Raw genomic sequence first — 22,127 nt, 5'->3', positions numbered from 1 at the left:
TATTCATTACTGCTGTCACCGTTATTTGAATAGTATTATTTTGAAAGACATTTACAGATTTTAAAGGTGGAAAATAATACATTAGTGTTACAATTTGTTTCACATGTGTTTAGTCAAACACATCTTTATGCCGCAGTGCCACAATAAATTAGATGAATCCAGATCATATTTAACATATTATTATAATGTGAATTACAACAGTGGAGAAGATAGGAAATGTAGTTTTCCTCTATAATTGTTTATACATTTTTAAATAAAATATTTTTAGCTGTAGATGCACACAATATCTATTTATTGATTTTTTTAAATTAATTAATTTATTTTTTATTATTTCTTACATCACAATAGAGGACTGCATTACATTCATGATTTTTTTGCATTGCAATTCTTTTTTTTATTGGTTGTTCAAAAAATTACAAAGCTCATGACATATCATCTTTCATACATTTGATTCAAGTGGGTTATGATCTCCCAATTTTACCCCAAATACAAGTTGCAGAATCACATCGGTTACACATCCACATTTTTACATAATACCATATTAGTGACTTGTATTCTTCTACCTTTCCTATACCCTACTATCCCCCCTCCCCTTCCCTCTCATCTTCCCTCTCTACCCCATCTATTGTTATTCAATTCTCTCCCTTGTTTTTCCCCCCTTTCCCCTCACAAACTCTTATATGTAATTTTGTGTAACAATGAGGGTCTCCTTCCATTTCCATGCAATTTCCCTTCTCTCTCCCTTTCTCTCCCCCCACTTGTCTCTGTTTAATGTAAATCTTTTCCTCATGTTCTTCCTCCCTGTTTTGTTCTTAGTTGTTCTCATTATATCAAAGAAGACATTTGGCATTTGTTTTTTAGGGATTGGCTAGCTTCACTTAGCATAATCTGCTCTAATGCCATCCATTTCCCTGCAAATTCCATGATTTTGTCATTTTTTAGTGCTGCATAATACTCCATGGTGTATAAATGCCACATTTTTTTTTATCCATTCATCTATTGAAGGGCATCTAGGTTGATTCCAGAGTCTAGCTATTGTGAATTGTTCTGCTATGATCATTGATGTGGCAGTATCCCTATAGTATGCTGTTTTTAGGTCCTTTGGGTATAGTCCGAGAAGAGGAATAGCTGGGTCCAATGGTGGTTCCATTCCCAGCTTTCCCAGGAATCTCCATACTGCTTTCCAAATTGGCTGCACTAGTTTGCAGTCCCACCAGCAATGTACAAGAGTACCCTTTTCCCCACATCCTCGCCAGCACTTGTTGTTGTTTGACTTCCTAATGGCTGCCAATCTTACTGGAGTGAGATGGTATCTTAGGGTGGTTTTGATTTGCATTTCTCTGACTGCTAGAGATGGTGAGCATTTTTTCATGTACTTGTTGATTGATTGTGTGTCCTCCTCTGAGAAGTGTCTGTTCAGGTCCTTGGCTCATATGTTGATTTTGTTATTTGTTTTCTTATTGTCTAATATTTTGAGTTCTTTGTATATTCTGGATATTAGGGCTCTATCTGAAGTGTGAGGAGTAAAAATTTGTTCCCAGGATGTAGGCTCCCTGTTTACCTCTCTTATTGTTTCTCTTGCTGAGAAAAAAACTTTTTAGTTTAAGTAAGTCCCATTTGTTGATTCTTGTTATTAACTCTTGTGCTATGGATGTCCTATTGAGGAATCTGGAGCCCGACCCCACAGTATGTAGATCGTAGCCAACTTTTTCTTCTATCAGATGCAGAGTCTCTTATTTGATATCAAGATCCTTGATCCATTTTGAGTTAACTTTTGTGCATGGTGAGAGAAAGGGGTTCAGCTTTATTTTGTTGCATATAGATTTCCAGTTTTCCCAACACCATTTGTTGAAGATGCTATCCTTTCTCCATTGCATGCTTTTAGCCCCTTTATCAAATATAAGATAGTTGTAACTTTGTGGATTTGTCTCTGTGTCCTCTATTCTGTACCATTGGTCCACCTGCCTGTTTTGGTACCAGTACCATGCTGTTTTTGTTAGTATTGCTCTGTAGTACAGTTTGAACTCTGGTATCGCTATACCTCCAGATTCACACTTCCTGCTTAGAGTTGCTTTTGCTGTTCTGGGTCTTTTGTTTTTCTATATGAATTTCATGATTGCTTTCTCTATTTCTACAAGAAATGCCGTTGGGATTTTGATTGGCATTGCATTAAACCTATAGAGAACTTTTGGTAATACCGCCATTTTGATGATGTTGGTTCTGCCTATCCATGAACAGGGTACATTTTTCCATCTTCTAAGATCTTCTTCTATCTCTCTCTTTAGGGTTCTGTAATTTTCATTGTATAAATCTTTCACCTCTTATGTTAGGTGGATTCCCAATTATTTTATTTTATTTTTTTAGACTATTGTGAATGGGGTAGTTTTCCTCATTTCTTTAGAGGATTTGTCACTGATATACAGAATTGCCTTTTATTTATGGGTGTTGATTTTATATCCTGCTACCTTGCTGAATTCATTTATTAGTTCTAGAACTTTTCTGGTGGAGTGTTTTGGGTCTTCTAGGTATAGAATCATATCATCAGCAAATAGTGCTAGTTTAAGTTCTTTTTTCCCTATACATATCCCTTTAATTTCTTTCTTCTGTCTAATTGCTCTGGCCAGTGTTTCAAGAACTATGTTGAATAGAAGTGGTGAGAGAGGGCATCCCTGTCTTGTTCCAGATTTTAGAGGGGATGTCTTTAGTTTTTCTTTGTTTACAATGATGCTGACCTGAGGCTTAGCATAGATAGCCTTTACAATGTTGAGATGTCCCTGTTATCCCTTGTTTTTCTAGTACTTTGAACATACAGGAGTGCTGTATTTTTTCAAATGCTTTTTCTGCATCTATTGAGATGATCATATGATTCTCATCTTTAAGTCTATTGATGTGATGTATTACATTTATTGATTTCTGTATGTTGAACCAACCTTGCATCCCTGGGATGAATCCCACTTGATCATGGTGCACGATCTTTTTGATATAATTTTGTATCTGATTTGCCAGAATTTTATTGAGGATTTTTGCATCTATATTCATTAGAGATATTGGTCTCTAATGACACCTCATTAGAGACCAGTGAAAAAATTTTCTTAGGCTGGAAATGTGGCTCAAGTGGTAACATGCTTGCCTGACATGTGCAAGGCGCTGGGTTCGATCCTCAGCACCACATAAAATAAAATACAGATGTTATATCCACCGAAAACTGAAAAATAAATATTAAAAAATTCTCTCTCCCTCTCCCTCTCCCTCTCTCTCTCTCTCTCTCTCTCTCTCTCTCTCTCTCTCTCTCTCTCTCTCTCTCTCTTCTCTCTGTCTTTAAAAAAAAGAATTTTGTTTCTTTGAAGTGTCTTTATCTGGTTTTGGAATAAGGGTGATATTGGCCTCATAGAATGAATTTGAAAGAGCTTCCTTTTTTTCTATTTCCTTAAATAGATTGAAGAGTATTGGTATTAGTTCTTCTTTAAAGGTCTTGTAAAACTCTGCTGTATAACCATCCAGTCCAGGGCTTTTCTTGGTTGGTAGTCTTTTGATGGCTTCTTCTATTTCCTCACTTGATATTAGTCTGTTTAAGTTGTGTATATCTTCCTGACTCAATCTAGGCAGGTCATATGACTGAAGGAATTTATTGATGCCTTCACTATCCTCTATTTTATTAGATTATAGGGTTTCAAAATAATTTCTAATTATCTTCTGTTTTTCTGTATTGTCTGTTGTGATATTGCCTTTTTCATCCCATATGCTAGTAATTTGGGTTCTCTCTCTTCTCTTCATTAGCATGGCTAAGGGTCTGTCAATCTTATTTATTTTTTCAAAGAACCAACTTTTAGTTTTTTCAATTTTTTCAATTGTTTCTTTTGTTTCAATTTCATTGATTTCAGTTCTGATTTTAATTATTTCTTACCTTCTGCATTTGCTGCTGATTTGTTCTCCTTTTTCGAGGGCTTTGAGATGTAGTATGAGGTCATTTATTTGTTGGCTTTTTCTTCTTGTTATTTAACTTCATTTGATTTTCCTCTTTGATTAGTTTTTCCTTTACTGTAGTACTTCTCGCTGTTGGTTTTCATTGTTATTTTTCATTTCCTCTTCCTGTAATATTTTGCCAAGGATGTTTTGAAGAGCCAGTTTTCTAGCTGCAAATTCTTTTAACTTTTGTTTATCGTGGAAGGTTTTTATTTCATCTTCAATCCTGAAGCTTAATTTTGATGGATACACGATTCTTAGTTGGAACCCATTATCTTTCAGCATTTGAAATATGTTGTTCCAGGATCTTCTATCTTTCAGAGTTGAAAGATCAGCCTTTAACCTAATTGGTTTACCCCTAAATGTAATCTGCTTCATTTTTCTTGTGGCTTTTAAAATTCTCTCCTTATTCTGTATGTTGGGATTTTCATTATAATGTGTCTTGGTGTGGATCTGTTGTGATTCTGCACATTCAGTGTCCTATAGGCTTCTAGGATTTGGGTTTCCGTTTCTTTCTTCATGTCTGGAAAGTTTTCTGATATTATTTCATTGAACAGATTGCTCATTCCTTTGGTTTGGACTTCTATGCCTTCCTCTGTCCCAATAACTCTTAAATTTGGTCTCTTTATGCTATCTCATATTTCTTGGATGTTCTGCTCATGGTTTCTTATCCATCTCTCTTTGCCGTCTACACTCTTTTCTAAATGATATACTTTGTCTTCATTGTCTGATGTTCTGTTTTCTAAGTGGTCTACTCTGCTGGTGATACTCTTATAATTTGGTTTATTATTTCCTTCATTTCCAGAATTTCTGGTTTTTCTTTTCTTTTCTTTATTTTTTCTTTTTTTGTTTAACCTCTATCTCCCTGTAAAGGTGATCTTTTGCTTCTTAGATTTGTTTATGTAATTCATTGTCAAAGTGATGTTTCATTGTATGCATTTGCTGTATAAGGTCTTCCTTGAGACTCCAGATCATCTGACCATGTATATCCTGAAATCTTTATCTGACATTCTTTCTGCTGTAGATGTTACCTCTTCTAATGTTGAATTTTCCTGCTTTGTTTGTGGTCCTTTCTTTTCTTGTCTTTTCATACTCCTCACGTTTCTTTCCAGCTTTGTGTAATTGTTGTTTTATTGTTTTTCCCCTATATAATTATGTTGCTCTTGTATACTTCCAAAATCTCTCTTTTGTGGAGAAAGACAGTTCCCAATATCAAGAATATATTATCTATGAGCAAATTTTCATTATTAATACATTTATACTTAGTCACTATGTCTAGAGATGTTGGCTTCAATTATTATTTAAAATATAGTCATTGGTTTCATAAAAGGCATACCCTTTATGGTGGCGTATAGAGAACTGAGGGTCAGGTGTAGTACATTATGTTAAGGGGGAAAGGATTGAGGATATGGGGTTAATCTAACTTAGCAACTTTGGAGGAGAACTCTAATGAATAGATGGGTAATTTATGGAGGAATGTATAAATTAAAATTCCTATTTGTATTAGAATATTACCTGAATTTTAAATTGTAACAGTTAGGAGGTTGAAAGTGGGATAGAGAGAGGGAGAAAAAATAGTAATAAAAAAAATAAAGAGGGAAAAAGAAAATAAGAAATAAAAGGGGGAGGGGGGCTTATGCAATTCCTCTATATTGTATTATTCTGGTGATTCAGTTCTTAAAGTCCTATTTCATGTAGAGTTCTTGGTTTCACATATGTTGGGGGTTTGAGGATCAGAGGGGGAAGGGTGGAGGAGAATGGATAAGGAGAGAAAAGAAAAGAAAAGAAAAGACCTCTCAGAATTCTGTTTTCTTTTCTTCCAGCAGGTGGTGATGTCTATTCCTAGCTTGCATCTCTGCCCTCAGGGTGGTGGAGGTAGCCAGTGTGAGAGGGCTTGAGCTTCTACCTGGAGCCTCCCTGCTCTTAGTCTCTGAGTTGGAAACCAGGTACCTGTACAGTTGCCTTTCCACGTTGATAGCTACACCCCCAAAAAGATTGTGAGAAAGGCTTTGAGTTATCATGGCTGGGGGTGGGGGAGTTGGGAGCCCGGTACCTGGTCAGCGGCAGAACCATGCTGGTAGCCACGCCCACCGATAGATGGCAAATGACGTTTTCCAAGATGGATTCCATTGGTTTCCACATTGGGTGTTTGGTGAGGTAGGGGGTGCTGCAGTGACCTTGTGCTGTGGCTAGACTCCGTCTGGTGACCCACAAGCAAAGCTTCTGCGTTCTGTGCCGGCCTCTGCGCCACCACTTGTGTCTGGGTCCATCTCTGCGAGGCCATGTGGTTCTGGGTCCACCTCTGTTTATTTATTTTTATGTGGTGCTGAAAATTGAACCCAGTGCCTCACACGTGCTGGACAAGTGCTGTACCACTGAGCCACAACCCCAGCCCCTGAGCCATACTTTTGTTTTATATTGTTAAGTCTGTGCTGTTTGGTCTGTAGTGCCCCAGGATTATCGTCTTCTTAGTGGATTGTGTCTTTTATCAGTGCAGAATCTCTGCCTTTGCTTTCAATTTCATTTTGCTGAATATGGATTTTGCTTCTTTAGTAATTTACCTGTTATTTTTTTAGAAATCTGCTTTTCACTTTATTTAGGTATGATTCTGGAAAAAAATATATACCATGTTTAATTGATTTCCATTTACTGAGATCATGGGTCTTTTTTATGTATTTGCATATACCCTGATTCCACATCACCTCTTCACATTGGATTTTTGAACTTTTTCATTTCATGAAAAAGTTCAAAAATCCAATGTGTTCTATTAGTGTACACTTTAACATTTAACTAATTTTTTTTTTTACATTTTATCAGTTAAACACATTTCTAAAATTATTGGGGTAGCTGGATATCTACCTGCTAGAGAATGAAGTTGTATTCTTATATCAATCACATATAAATATTAAATTGAAGAGTTAAAATGATAAAACTTTTAGGAGAATGCATCTATGTAAATCTTTGTGACCTGGAATTAGGCAGTGGTTTCTTAGCTATGACATCAAAACAGGAGTAATGAGAAAAATTAATAAATAGAATTTTATAAAAAAATAAAAACTGTTACACTGCAAAGGACACAATTCATAACATGAAAAGATAACCTGAGGAATAGGAGATAATCTTTTCAAATAATATATCTGAAAAGGTATTTGTTACCAGGATATACAAAACCCCTTACAACTCAACAATAAATCACCAACCCATTTAAAAAGTGGGTAAATGATTTGAATAGACAATTTTCCAGAAAATGTAGACAGACAAGACACACATGAAAAGATATTCAGTGTCATTAGTCATTATGGAAATGGAAATCAAAATCATAATGAGATGCCATTTCACAGCCACTAGGAAGGCTTGAATAAAATGGAGAGATGTTATGAAGTGTTTGTGAGGATGTAGAGAAATTAGAACTCTCATACATTACTGATGGGATTTTAAAATGAAGCAGCCCCTTTGGAAACAGTTTGGCAGTTTCTAAAAGTGTTAAACACAGAGTTAACATACTATGCAGTAATTCCACTTTTAGGAATACATCAAGAAGTGAAAACAAATGTCCACACAGAAACTTGTACACAAATGTTCATGGTGCTCATAACATGATTACTCATAATAGTCAAAATTGCAAATAACCTGAGTCCATCAACTACTAAACAAATTGTGTTGGATAAACAAAATGTGGTATATCCAACACAATTTGGAACTTACAAGAAATAAAGTATTGTATACATGTTGCAACATGGAGGAACTTTAAAAGCAGTGTGCTCCATGAAAGTCAGACACATAAACATATGAAATGTACATGTTGTCAGATGTATAGAGACAGAAACTACATTAATGGTTGTCTAGTACAATAAAGGTGTGGCAGGAAATGGAGAGGGACTGCTAATGGATATGGAGTTTCCTTTGGGCACAAAAAAATTTTTTCTAAAAGTAGATAGTGGTGATCATTGCACAATTCTGTAAATACTAAAAAAAAATCACTTAAGGATAAATTTTGAAAGAATAAATTTATGATATCTATCCCAATAATGCTTTTAATAAAGTTCATGAGCATATCTATCTTTCTTTCTTCCTCTAATATCCCTATTTTCTTGATTGAGATTTTCTTGTTTCAAGGAACTCTTCTCTGTCTCATGAATCAGGATTTGTTTTTGTGTTTTTAATTTTTGATGGAGTACTCTCTAGTCTGGGATGTCACTGTTGTTTTATTTTGTCTTGAATCATCCATGTCCCTTCATATTAGGCAATGCCATTGTTGCCTCTGCCAGATGTTAGAGGTTTTAGGACTCCAAAGAAAGCCTTATGAGCAGCTTGGAGCTCTTTAATTGCATAACACAATTGTAATGGTCATGCGCGTACAGCATTTCAGCTCCCTTCCTGTGTCACAGGCAACCTTGGATGAGCAGTTATGTCTGCTTGTGGTACACAGGCATAGTGTGCACTTCTAAGCCCCAGCTTCATGAAGGAAGTCTGCTTCTGCGATCCACTCACTTACAGGATGACTTCACTGTACATTGTTGAAGAACATTAAACCCTGGTTCCCACTGCTCCTTTCTGATCTTGCTTCCTGTGATCTTTCATGTTCAGTTAGTGTTGGGCACTGACTTTCCCATCACTCTGGCCAAATGGAGTCTACCCTTCAATGTCATGGTGTTAGACATTTTTAAAACAGAAAGGAAAACACAGGTTTCACTGTTTTCAGTAAAGGAGGAGGTTTAAGTATGTGCTAGATTATTCACCTTACATAAAAGATGAATCAAGCGTAGGAATGTGAAATTTAATTAATATAAACTACTTAACTAACAGTGTACAAATGCTAAGAGTATTATTTAGGAGTGATGGTTACTAGTGAAGGTGAATATTACCCTGTATCTTTGCTAGTATTTTATAGGTTATGTGAATGGATTAGCTTTTTATATCCTTTCCCTCATTCATTTGTTCAAAACTTGGGCTTTCTATATCAGTTTTTTTTTTTTTTAGTTGTAGTTGAACACAATGCCTTTATTTTAATGTGGTGCTGGGGATCGAACCCAGGGCTTCGCACATACTAGGCAAGCGCTCTACCACTGAGCCACAACTCCAGTCCTCCACATCAGTTCTTAATGAGCTGATTCACTTTGTTTACATTTTGACATTTGATTCTATGTTTTTATAATGCTTAAAGTAATTGAGTTGGGCTCAGGTTGTGGCTCAGTGGTAGAGCGCTCGTCTAGCATGCGTGAGGCACTAGGTTTGAGCCTCAGCTTCACATAAAAATAAAGATATTGTATCTACCTAAAAAAAAACTAAAAAATAAATATAAAAAAAGTTGTTCAGTTGTTATTACTACAATCTCTTTGAGATTTTCCTTTTAATACTAATTTTTTTAAAAAACATACCTGGAGAGATTAGAAAATTGATCTCAGTATGTTTAGGTCAAGTATGGAAACAAAGAAATTTTTAAGACAAAGCCAATCACTGAGCACTCGTCTTGCTTGACAACTTTTTATTTCTTAGAGTGAAAATCCTTTTGAAGCATAAGTCACCCTTATGAAAATGAGCTTGTGGCCCAATGTGGAATTTATGATGGCTACACTGCAAGGAGAATCATTTCTTAAGGTCTTTTGAAGTTGCTATGGATTATTAATTTTGAATTTTGACTTGTCATCAAATTTTTTCTCCTATGTTTTCTTTTTTTTAATACTTATTTTTTAGTTTTAGGTGGACACAATATCTTTATTTTTATGTTGTGCTGAGAATCGAACCCAATGCCTCACACGTGCTAGGGGATTGCACAACCACTTGAGCCACATCTCTAGCCCCATCCTATATATTCATTTATATACTTCATGGAAACTATCATGGATGTCACTAGCATATTATAAAAATTCATATTATAGCATGTTATAAAAGTTCATATTGTAATTGAGAAACAAACAAAAAATGGGACTTGAGCCATGACTCAAAGGTGTTCTATTAATATTTAACTTGAGTTTTTTTATTGGAGACTTGTCTAAGCTGGTTGACTCTTTTAAAAAATAGACTTTTTTTTTTTTTGATAAGAAGATTTACATTAAACAGGGATGAGAGGTGGGAGGGAAAGGGAGTGAGAAGGGAAATCGCATGGAAATGGAAGGCGATCCTCAGGGTTATACAAAATGATATATAAGAGGAAAGGAGGGGTAAGACAAGATAATATAAATGGAAGAAATGATTTACAATAGAAGGGGTAGAGAGAGAAAAGGGGAGGGGAGGGGAGGGGAGGGGGGATAGTAGAGAACAGGACAGACAGCAGAATACATCAGACACTAGAAAGGCAATATGTCAATCAATGGAAGGGTAACTGATGTGATACAGCAATCTGTATACGGGGTAAAGTTGGGAGTTCATAACCCGCTTGAATCAAACTGTGAAATATGATGTATTAAGAACTATGTAATGTTTTGAACGACCAACAATAAAAAAAATAAATAAAATAAAGAATAGACTTTAAAAAAAAAAACTTCTTTGCTAAGCATTTCATCAGTGAAAGTATATAATTTCTTTTGTCATTTTTCTCTTGCTTCATTTCTCAAAATAGTCAATAGCTTCTTATTTATAGGATAGAAACCAAGTTATTTATCTTGGCATTCAGAGTTCAATTATAATTTGACTTGGAACTATTTTTCCCAATATTATCCCTCTGAATAATAATAACAGTGATAATAATAATAATAGTTCATTTTACTGATGCTTATTTATAATGGGGCATTAATTCTTTTAGGTCCATTATCTACATTAACTAATTTAATCTTAACATCAATACTCTTAACTTTTATTTTTGAGATGAAAAATTTCAGGCTTAAAATGGATATGTAAGTTGCCAAAGGTCAAATTAGTCAGTATGTGTAATCACTACTTTGTCTGATTCCAGAGTCAGTGCATTAACCTGCATATTTTTGATGAGCTATAATGGCCTGTATGCCATGACCTCAATATCTTTTCCTCAAATGCCCATATATTTGCTTGTCTTTTTATCAACCCCTAGATGCATTAACACTCCTTATTTACAGATCAAATTTTTCTCCAATTTTTGTTAATACTTCTATGCACTAGACACAGTGGTTCATTCCTGTAATCCCAGTGGCTTGGAAGGCTCAGGCAGGAGGATTTCAAGTTCAAAGCCAGCCTTAGCAACTCAGCAAGGCCCTAAGCATAAAACTTAGTGAGGCCCTGTCTCTAAATAAAATATAAAAAATGGGCTGGGGATGTGGTTCAGTGGTTAAGTGCCCCTGGGTTCAATCCTGGGTGGCAAAAACCAAAAAAACTTCTATGCTATTTTCAAATGTTGCACCAACCCTACCAAAATAAATGTTCTGTTTTATATGCCATTGGAATTTTGCTTTTACTTAACACTTAGCACATATTTCATTCTGATTATTATTATGTTGGCTTATTTATAAGTTATCAGCCACCATTACCTTCCAATATTAGGACCTGCTTGCATAGGAAAATTTCAGGTGTATGTCATTTTAGGACTTGAAGACAAGGAATCTTTTGAGTTTATCTCTTCAACTCCCCACTCTTTGCAGAGGGAAAATGAACACCAGGGGAACTATTGTGCAATTTATCTATTGTAGAGCTGGGAATCAAAGCCAAATCTCCTGGGCACTGTCCTTTTTTCACTTGCCAGGGTAAGTCAGTTATTGTCCCAAGACATTCTAAATAGTAAACAGCATCTGAATGTGAGCATCATTAATGAAGTTGAGTTAGCCATATGGCTTAATCATAACAATATCCTCAGCTAGCTACATCTAGTTCTAGAATCTGGGTGATCAGCTTTGACACATTCTGACTCAATTTTAAATCATTTCCCCAATCATCTTCAGTACCTTTCCAACCCACTTATCATTCATATGTTTTACTCCCAAATCACATGAAAACAAATGCACAGGCTTGACATACAATCTGAGTGGAACACAATTGGATATCAGTGTCAGAGGGACCCAGTGTTGGATTAGGACTGGAATTTATGCTAAGAATTGTTTGAATTCTCATGCCCTGTGGCCAATAGCTACCTGAAAACTAAAACATAAGCAACATTTTCTTAAGTTATCTAACAACCTTAATAAATTGATCGTATTCAGTCCACAGTTGAATTGATCTTCATAAGGCATGAGTGGACGATAATCCCTAGATTACCTTTTCCAGGCAGCTGAATCCAACAATTTTCTTTTTTTTTCTGAACCAGGTATTGAACCCAGCATTCATTCATATATATATATAATTTGTAGATGGACACAATATCTTTGTTTTTATGTGGTATTGAGGCAAATGCTCAACCACTGAGCCACAACCCCAGCCACTTAAACCCAGCATTTTTTAGCCATTGAGCCACATTACCAGCCCATTTTATTTTTTATTTCTAGACAGGATCTAGCTATGTTGCTTAGGGACTTGGTAAATTGTTGAGGCTGGCTTTGAACTTCTGATCCTCCTGCTTTAGCCACCCAAGTCATTGGGATTACAGGCATGTGCCATCAAGCCTGGCTATCAATGTTTTGAGAAGTGGTTGTGATAGGTGAATATTGCTCTGTAATCAAACCAATATATGCATTCTCTCATGTGCTACATATTTCATCAAGAATACTTTCCTGTGTGTGATTCAAAAAAGAATGTTTTAGATATAGCATAACAGATAACTGACTTCATATAAATGATTATCAAAATACTTTGAAGGGGAATAATACACTAATAATTCCTTCATTAACTGACCTGCTAAAACTTTTAACATAACATTGATTAGAGATATAAATGATACTTCATAATGAACATAATATTCAGTTATTCATTTACTCATTCTTTTCTTTGATCATTTAGAATATCATAAATGGGAAAATTGGGAAACTGAATCAACAACCTCTACAATATTTTGATTTCTATTAGGTAATGTATTATTTGTAGATCAAATCCTTTATAAGAAATGACTCCTATATAAGTTTCTTAAAATATGGTAATAAGGAAAAGAAAAAAAGTCTCCCAGTAAGCCAAAAACAATAGCCATATATACATATATATTATTTATCTTTCTTCACATATGCCTACTTACATACAAGATAATACCTTCTAATTATTGGCCTTTTATTCCCCAAATAATAGGACAATTCTGAAAACAATACTTATATGATTTTTATGACTAGATAGCATTAACTTGAATCTTTATTGAATCAGGATTTTGAACTTTTCTAACAAGTCATTTTTCTTTAATACTGATATGTGTGGTAATTTGAATATGGAGTTGGCATATAAAGGAAATCTGAATTTTTTGAAATACTGAAGTGACTGAGTACTTGCCTGTGTTTTGTGCTATCTGGCCACTGAATGGACTACAAGACTATATAAAGTAGTTATCCCCCCATGGCCAGTGGGTCCCTCTGACAGTTAACAAGGCAATTGACTATCTTGTGTTGAAGTAGAAGGACCCTGTTCCCTCCCCATAGGGGTTGACCATAGTAAAACAGTACACATTGACTGTGAAAAACAGATATTTTCATACAAGTTGCTAACTCCAGCAGAGGCTGTGTGGACTCACTCTCTTGGCATGGAAGTATTCCAGGCCCAAGGCCCATGCTTATTTGGTTAGGAGAAGAGAAAAACACTATATGAAGATGACTGCCTTTCCCCACAACTCATATACCAGTATCAATGTTGACATATTTATTTATACATACGTTGAAGTTACTACAAGTCTTTGTGTGTCCATGTGTCACAAAAAGTAAGTTTTCTTTTCATTGAGTATAATCAATGGAGCCAAGTTATTAAGAAGTCTCAGCTTAAGGGGGAAATAAATCTAACATGGTTTAGTTTTTTTTTTCAATCACTGCTTTTAATTTTGGCTCCCATCCATAAAGGCTATCTAGGGCAGATTCCACAACTTTCTGATCATTTTCAACCCAATGGAGTTTGTAATTTTAATTACTAATTCAATTAAAATATAATTTCATCTCCTTCCTTTGCCCCAGGACTGGCTGTATCTTTAGTTTGAAGTCATATATCCCTGGAGGTGATGAGGAGAGAGTAATATGTTCTTTTATCCCTACCTGCACACAGCATATAGGCTAACTCAGGGATACCATTTCTCCCCTCTGTTTTCTGTGCCTGCCTCCTCTAGGGTGGAAAACACAGAGAGAGACCAGTGGGCCAGAATGTACCTGTGGGTGCATGGAAAGCCTCCCTGGTCTTGCTCTGGTTTGGTATGCTTTTATTGACTGGTGGCGTACTCTAGAATTGTACCCTTCTCATACTTTTTGTGTATAGTTTCCTTTTAACTGTTCCTCAACCTATCCAACTCCTTTGTCACCTACATTTTCCTCAGAGAGGAACACTCATGTCTATCTTTGACTCTTGTCAAAGTATACTCTCAACATTATGCCCACCAATGCTTTCCTTAAATAGGTCACCTCTTCAATTGGTGGCTATCTGGGTCAACCAATGACCCCTGTTCCACATAGCCACCATGCCCTTTTACCTGTAACCATGGGAACTATTGAAGCCCTTTCCCATGCTGAGCACTTCAGATTCTTCTTACTCTCTTTTTTGACCTTTCTTACCTGACTTATAAATTATTACTCTACCAATACTTTCACCTTCAGAACTTTTCAGGCAAGCAGATATCGGTTTTCATGTTCACAGGCATTTTCAAATTCTTAGGCATACATGTCAGGTTCTATCAAGAATCCCCTTAGGGCTGGGGATGTGGCTCAAGCAGTAGTGTGCTCGCCTGGCATGCGTGCGGCCGTAGTTCCATCCTCAGCACCACATACAAACAAAGATGTTGTGTCTGCCGAAAACTAAAAAATAAATATTAAAAAATTCTCTCTCACTCTCTCTTAAAAAAAATAAAAATAAATAAAATTGAATACCTCCATACCTGTGCATGAGTACAGGGATATCTCTGTCTTCCTTTTTAAAAAAAAAAAAAAAAAGAATCCCCTTAGAACATTTATCTCATTTACTTGGTGACACCAGATGGCTCTGAGGATTCTGTGGTTCAGTAAAGCTCCATCTGGAGAGAGGTGTCAGACTTTCCTTCTAGTAGACACTGCCAATTTTTATGATTTTCTTGTAGCCTCCTGTCACTTGGCTACAAGAAAAGGAAAAGTAGCTGCTCTCAACACCTGAGAAAATGAAGGCCAATAATGAATCCCATATTTCTCAGCAGGCCAATGACATTATTGACTCTTTCCTCTTACCACTACTCTGTTAGAAAAGATGGAATGGGTAAGTACTTGTTTATAAGGCATAAGATAACAATCTTCAGTCTGACCTAGATATGGATGTCTTATGTTCTTTGTAGTTAACTTTAGGTTGGGCAATAATCAGTCTCTTTAAGCTCATGTTGGGTTTTAGTTATCAAAAATTCCAGGGTACAAAGAAAGTTTTAGTTAGCATTCCGTTTTGATTTGAACTGTCCTTTGTATTAAATTTACTACCCTTTTAATAACGTCTCCTAATACTTAAGAATATCACACACATTTAAGTTTTAAGTTTCCATGTAAGCATAGCTTTAGTTTTGTATCATGCTTTGATACACAACATCTTTATTCAATTCCAAGTATTTCTAAATTCTATCATGATTTCTTATTTTAATATATATTTTTAGTTGTAGATGGACACAATACCTCTGTTTTATTGATTTATTTTTATGTGTTGCTAAGAATTGAATCCAGTGCCTCACATATGCTAGGCAAGCCCTCTACCACTGAGCTACAGTCCCAAACCCAAAACCATAATTTCTTTTTTAAATTTTGCTTACATTTTACATATTTAGAGACTTTATAGTTATTTTTAAATTTCTTGCTTTATATCACTTTATGTAAAGAATGTATTTTTATAATTTTTATTTTTTTAACATTTTTAAAAACTTGATCTATGGAACAGCATGTCTATAGTTTTTTAAAATGTTCCTTGGGCACTTGAAAATAATACTTAGGTTGAGATTGTTGGTTGCAATGTTCTATATACTTAAGGTCTTAGGTCAAGAAGATCTTTTCCTGATTGTTGGATATTTAAAATATTCAATTACAATTGTGTTGGGCTGGAGATGTGTCTCAATGGTAGATTTCGTCCCTATAATATGTGAGGCTCTGGGTTCAATCCTCAGTACTGAAAAAAAATGTATTTGCCTATATGTCTTTTATTTGGGTCATGCTTGCTTTTCATATTTTGAGACGAGTTATTAGGCATGTATACATTCGAAATTATTGGATAATTATTCCTAAAGTCTACTCTTTTTTATGTTGTTCTACTACCTTGCTTTTGATTGATGTGTGCATAATTTATTTTCTTCATCTTTTACTTTCAAATTTTCCTCCGCCCTTATGTGTAAAATATGTCTCTTGTGAACATTGTAAAGTTATGATTTGTTTTGGGATTTATATCCTTTCTGACAGCCTCTGCTTTTTTAGTTGAAATACTTTAAATGTTATAATTTACATATTTGGAATTAGTTACTATTTGCTTTATACTTGTTTCAATTATTCTATATTCTGTTACTCACTACACTTGCTTTTGTTTTTCACTGATTATATGTTAGCATTCAGTTTTGCTTTTTTATTATGTTATATATAGTTATATGTGCTTTTACAATTCTTGTATAATTTACTTTAGAGATTACAAAGTACATTGTTGCTTTGTCTAAATTTACTCTATATTCCTGGATAGTACAGACAGAAACTCTTGAATATTTGAAGTCTTCTAACACCATGTATTCCCCTTCTGAATCACATTTTCAAGATCTTTTTCTATGATCCATCTATCTATCTATCTATCTCTATCTATCTATCATGAGTAATCTACGTGTCTTTTTGTAAGTATATTTTCAATCACAGAAGATATTGGTACATGTATTAAATTAGTCTATATTCATTTAGATTCACCCCATATTTTCTTGTTCTTCAATCCCTATTTTATCTCTCAATTTCTTTCTGACATTATTTCCTTCAGGAAAAGTCTTTGCTTTTCTGGTTTTGCAAATTATTTTTTTAACATTTTTCATTCCCATTTGTTTGTCTCAGAAATAATATAGACAGTTATTTTAGGATATTCTTCAATTGTCGTGTATATTATTATTATTTTCCTGTTAAAATTATATAATTTTCCTCTCATTTGGCTTTTTGTGCCAAATTTCCATTTTGTGCTGGTCTTAAAAAATTTTACTATGAAATCCTTAAGTGTGGATTTATTGTTTTCTTTCCTGGGTTTTGTATTGACTCTTAAATCTACAGCTTAATATTTTGAAATAATTTTTTTAAAAAATTTCAGTTTTCATTGCTTTAAACATTTCTTCTTGGGCTGGGGCTGTGACTCAGTGGTAGTGCACTTGCCTCAGATGGGTAAGGCACTGGGTTCAATCCTCAATACCACATAAAAATAAATAAATATATTTAAAATATAATTCTTCTTTTCTTCTTTTGCTTATATTCCATATCTATGTCCATTAGATCTATTTTACTGTGTTCCTATGTGTTTTATATATATGCATATATGTACATATGCATATATGTACATATATGCATATGTGTACATATGTACATATATACATATACAGGTACCTATTATGTATATACATGTATGTCCAGATGTCCATATATAGGTACATATATAAAGGTGTATATGTGTATATCCATATGTGTGCATATATATACACATACATACATTATGTTTTATTCTGGTAATTTTCCTATGAGCCATTTTCTATTTAATTTACTCCATCTTAAGATCTATCTAATCTTTGGTTTAACAAACACATTGAGCTCTGAATTTCAAGCACTTTGTTTTTTATTTTTCACATTTCTGTTTTTCTTTTTTCTAATTTTTTTACTATAAGACAGCGGAATGCATTACATACAATTCATATTACACATATAAAGCACCATATCTCTGGTTGTATACAAAGTATATTCACACTAATTTGTGTCTTCATACATGTGCTTTGGATAATAATGATCATTACATTCCACTATCATTTCTAACCCCCTGCCCCCTCCCTTTCCCCTCCCAACCCTCTGCCCTATCTAGAGTTTTTCTATTCCTCCCATGCTCCCCCTCCCTATCCCACTATGAATCAGCCTCCTTATAACAGAGAAAACATTCAGCATTTAGTTTTTTGGGATTGGCTAACTTCACTTTGCATTATATTCTCCAACTCCTTCCATTTGTTTACCTGCGAATGCCATGATTTGATTCTCTTTTATTGATGAGTAATATTCCATTGTGTATTTATGCCACATTTTTTATCCATTCATCTATTGAAGGGCATCTAGGTTGGTTCCACATTCTAGCTATTGTGAATTATGTTCCTTATAAACATTGATGTGGCTGTGTCCCTGTAGTATGCTGTTTTTAAGACCTTTGGCTATAAACTGAGGAGTGGGATAGCTGGGTCAAATGGTGGTTCCACTCCCAATTTTCCAAGGAATCTCCATACTGCTTTCCATATTGGCTGTACCAATTTGCAGTCCCACCAACAATGTATGAGTGTGCCTTTTCCCCACATCCTTACCAACACTTATTGTTGTTTGTCTTCATAACAGCTGCCATTCTGACAGGAGTGAGATGATGTCTTAGAGGAATGCAAATCAAAACTACTCTTAAGTGCTGGAGATGATGAACATTTTTTCACGTATTTTTTGATTGTATATCATCTTCTGAGAAGTGTCTGTTCAGGTGCTTGGTCCATTTATTGAATGTGGGTTATTTATTTATTTATTTTTTTTGGTGTTTAGCTTTTTGAGTTCTTTATACACCCTAGAGATTAGTGCTCTATCTGATGTGTGAGGGGTAAAAATTTTCTTCCAAGATGTAGGCTCTCAATTCACCTCACAGATTGTTTCTTTTGCTGAGAAGAAACTTTTTAGTTTGAATCATACCATTTATTGATTCTTGATTTTAATTCTTATGCTATAGGAGTCTTATTGAGGAAGTTGGGGCCTATTCCAACATGATGGTGTTTAGGGCCTAGTTTTTCTTCTATTAGAAGGAGAGTCTCTGGTTTAATTCCTAGGTCTTTGATCCACTTTGAGTTCAGTTTTGTGCATGCTGAGAGATAGAGGTTTAATTTCATTTTATTGCATATGGATTTCCAGTTTTCCCAGCACCATTTGTTGAAGAGGCTATCATTTCTCCAATGTATGTTTTTGGTACGCTTTTCCTACTATAAGATAATTGTAATTTTGTGTAATTCTGTGTTCACTATCCTGTACCAGTGGTCTACCAGTCTGTTTTGGTGCAAATACCATGCTATTTTAGTTAGCTCTGTAGTATAGTTTAAGGTCTGGCATAGTAATGCCACCTGCTTTACTCTTTCTGCTAAGGATTGCTTTAGCTACTCTGGCTTTCTTATTTTTCCAGATGAATTTCATGACTTTTTCTATTTCTATGAGAAATGCCATTGGTATTTTGATTGGAATTACATTAAATCTGTCTATTGCTTTTGGTATTATGGTCATTTTGATAATATTAATTCTGCTTATTCACGAGCAAGATATCTTTCCATTTTCTAAGGTCTTTTTTGATTTCTTTCTATAGGATTCTGTAGTTTTCATTGTAGAGGTTTTTCATCTCTCTCATTAAGTTGATTTCCAAGTATTTTATTTTATTTTTTCCGATGCTATTGTAAATGGGGTAATTTTCGTCATTTCCCTTTCAGAGGATTTGTCACTTATATACAGAAATGCCTTTGATTTTAGTGTGTTGATTTTGTATCCTGCTACTTTGCTCAATTAATTTACTAGTTCTAGTAGTTTTCTGGTGGAACTTTTGGGTCTTCTAGGTATAGAATCATCGTCAGCAAATAGTGCTAATTTGAGTTCTTTTTTTTCTATGTGTATCCCTTTAATTTTTTTTTTTGTCTGTCTAATTACTCTCGCCAGTGTTTCAAGAACTATGTTAAATAGAAGTGGTAAAAGAGGGCATCCTTGTCTTGCTCAGGTTTTAGCATGAATACCTTCAATTTTTCTCCATTTAGAATGTTGTTGGCCTGGGGCTTAGCATAGATAGCCTTTACAATGTTGAGATATGTTCCTGTTATCCCTAGTTTTTCTAGTGTTTTGAACATGATGCGTTGCTGTATTTTTTCAAATGCTTTTTCTGAGTCTATTGAGATGATCATAGTATGCTTATCTTTAAGTCTATTGATGTGATGAATTACCTTTATTGATTTCCGTATGTTGAACCAACCTTTCATCCCTGGGATGAACCCTACTTGATCATGGTGCACAATCTTTTTGATATGTTTTTGTATTTGATTTGCCAGAATTTTATTGAGAATTTTTGCATCTATGTTCATTAGAGATATTTGTCTGAAGTTTTCTTTCTTTGATGTATCTTCACCTGGTTTATGAATCGGGGTGATATTGGCCTCATAGAATGAATTTGAAAGAGCTTCCTCTTTTTTTATTTCCTTAAATAGATTGAAGAGTATTGGTATTCATTCTTTCTTTAAGGTCTTGTAGAACTCAGCTGTGTATCCATCTGATCCTGGGCTTTTCTTGGTTGGTAGGCTTCTGATGGCATCTTCTATTTCATTGCTTGATATTGGTCTGTTTAATTTGTGTAGATCATCCTACTGCAATTTGGGCAAATCATATGACTCTAGAAATTTGTTGATGCCTTCAACATTTTCTATTTTCTTGGAGTTCAAGTTTTCAAAATAATTTCTAATTATCCTCTTTATTTCTGTAGTGTCCTCATATTTCCTTTTTTATCATGTATGTTAGTAATTTGAGTTTTCTCTTTCTCTTTGTTAGTGTAGATAAAGGTGTTTCAATTTTTTGTCTTTTCAAAGAACCAACCTTTAGTTTTCTCAAGTTTTTCAATTGTTTCTTTTGTTTCAATTTTTATTGTTTTCAGCTCTAATTTTAATTATTTACTATCTTCTACTGCTTTTTCTGCTTATTTATTCTCCTTTTTATAGGCTTTGAGATATAGTGTGAGGTCATTTATTTGTTGACTTTTCTTCTTTTAAGTAATGAACTCCATGCAATGAACTTACCTCTTAGAAATGCTTTCGTAGTGTCCCAGAGATTTCTATACGTTGTGTTAATGTTCTCATTTACCTCTAAGAATTTTTTAATCTCCTCCTTGATGTTTTTTGTAACCCATTGTTCATTCAGTAGCATATTATTTAATCTCCAGGTGTTGAAGTAATTTTTATTTTTTATTTTGCCATTGATTTATAATTTCATTCCATTATGATCTGATAAAATGCAGGGTAGTATCCCTACTTTTTTTGTATTTGCTAAGAGATCCTTTATGGCATATTCTATGGTCCCTTTTAGAGAAGGATCCATGTGGTGGTAAGAAAGAAGTGTATTTGCTTGTTGAAGGATATAATATTCTGTATATGTAACTTAAGTCAAAGTTATTGATTATATTATTGACATCTATAGTTTCATTGTTCAACTTTTGTTTGGAAGATCTATCCAGTGGTAATAGAGGTGTGTTAAACTCACCCAAGATTATTGTGTTGTGGTCAATTTGACTCTTGAACTTGTGAAGAATAGATGCTCCATTGTTTGGGCCATATATATTTATAATTGTTATTTCTTGTTAGTGTATGGTTCCCTTGAGCAGTATGTAGTGTCCTCCTTTATCCTTTTTGATTAACTTTGGCTTGAAGTATACTTTATTTGATTCAAGAATGGAAACCCCTGCTTGCTTCTGCAATCCATGTGAGTGGTATGATTTTTTCCAACCTTTTACTTTCAGTATGTGGATGTCTTTTCCTATCAGAGGAGTCTCCTGGAGACAGCATATAGTTCTGTCTTTTGTTTTAAAAAAAATCCATTCTGCTAGTCTCTGTCTTTTGATTAGTAAGTTTAGGCCATTAACATTCAGGGTTACTATTGAGACATGATTTGTATTTCCAGACATATTTGTTTATTTTTGTTATTTAACTTGACTTGTTTTCTCCTTTGATAAATTTTTCCTTTAGGGGGTAATACCTCCCTCTGCTGATTTTTATTGTTGTTTTTCATTTCCTCTTCATGGAATATTTTTCTAAGGATGTTTTGTAAAAAGTTCCAGTTTTCTAGCTGTGTATTCTTTTAACTTTTGTTTATAATGGAAGGTTTTTATTTCATCATCAAATGTAAAGCTTAATTTTGCTGGATTCAGGATTCTTGGTTGGCATCCATTTTCTTTCA

The sequence above is a fragment of the Ictidomys tridecemlineatus genome, chromosome X, assembly GCF_052094955.1.
Source record: "Ictidomys tridecemlineatus isolate mIctTri1 chromosome X, mIctTri1.hap1, whole genome shotgun sequence".
Lineage (NCBI taxonomy): Eukaryota > Metazoa > Chordata > Mammalia > Rodentia > Sciuridae > Ictidomys > Ictidomys tridecemlineatus.
This window is presented reverse-complemented; position numbering follows the sequence as displayed.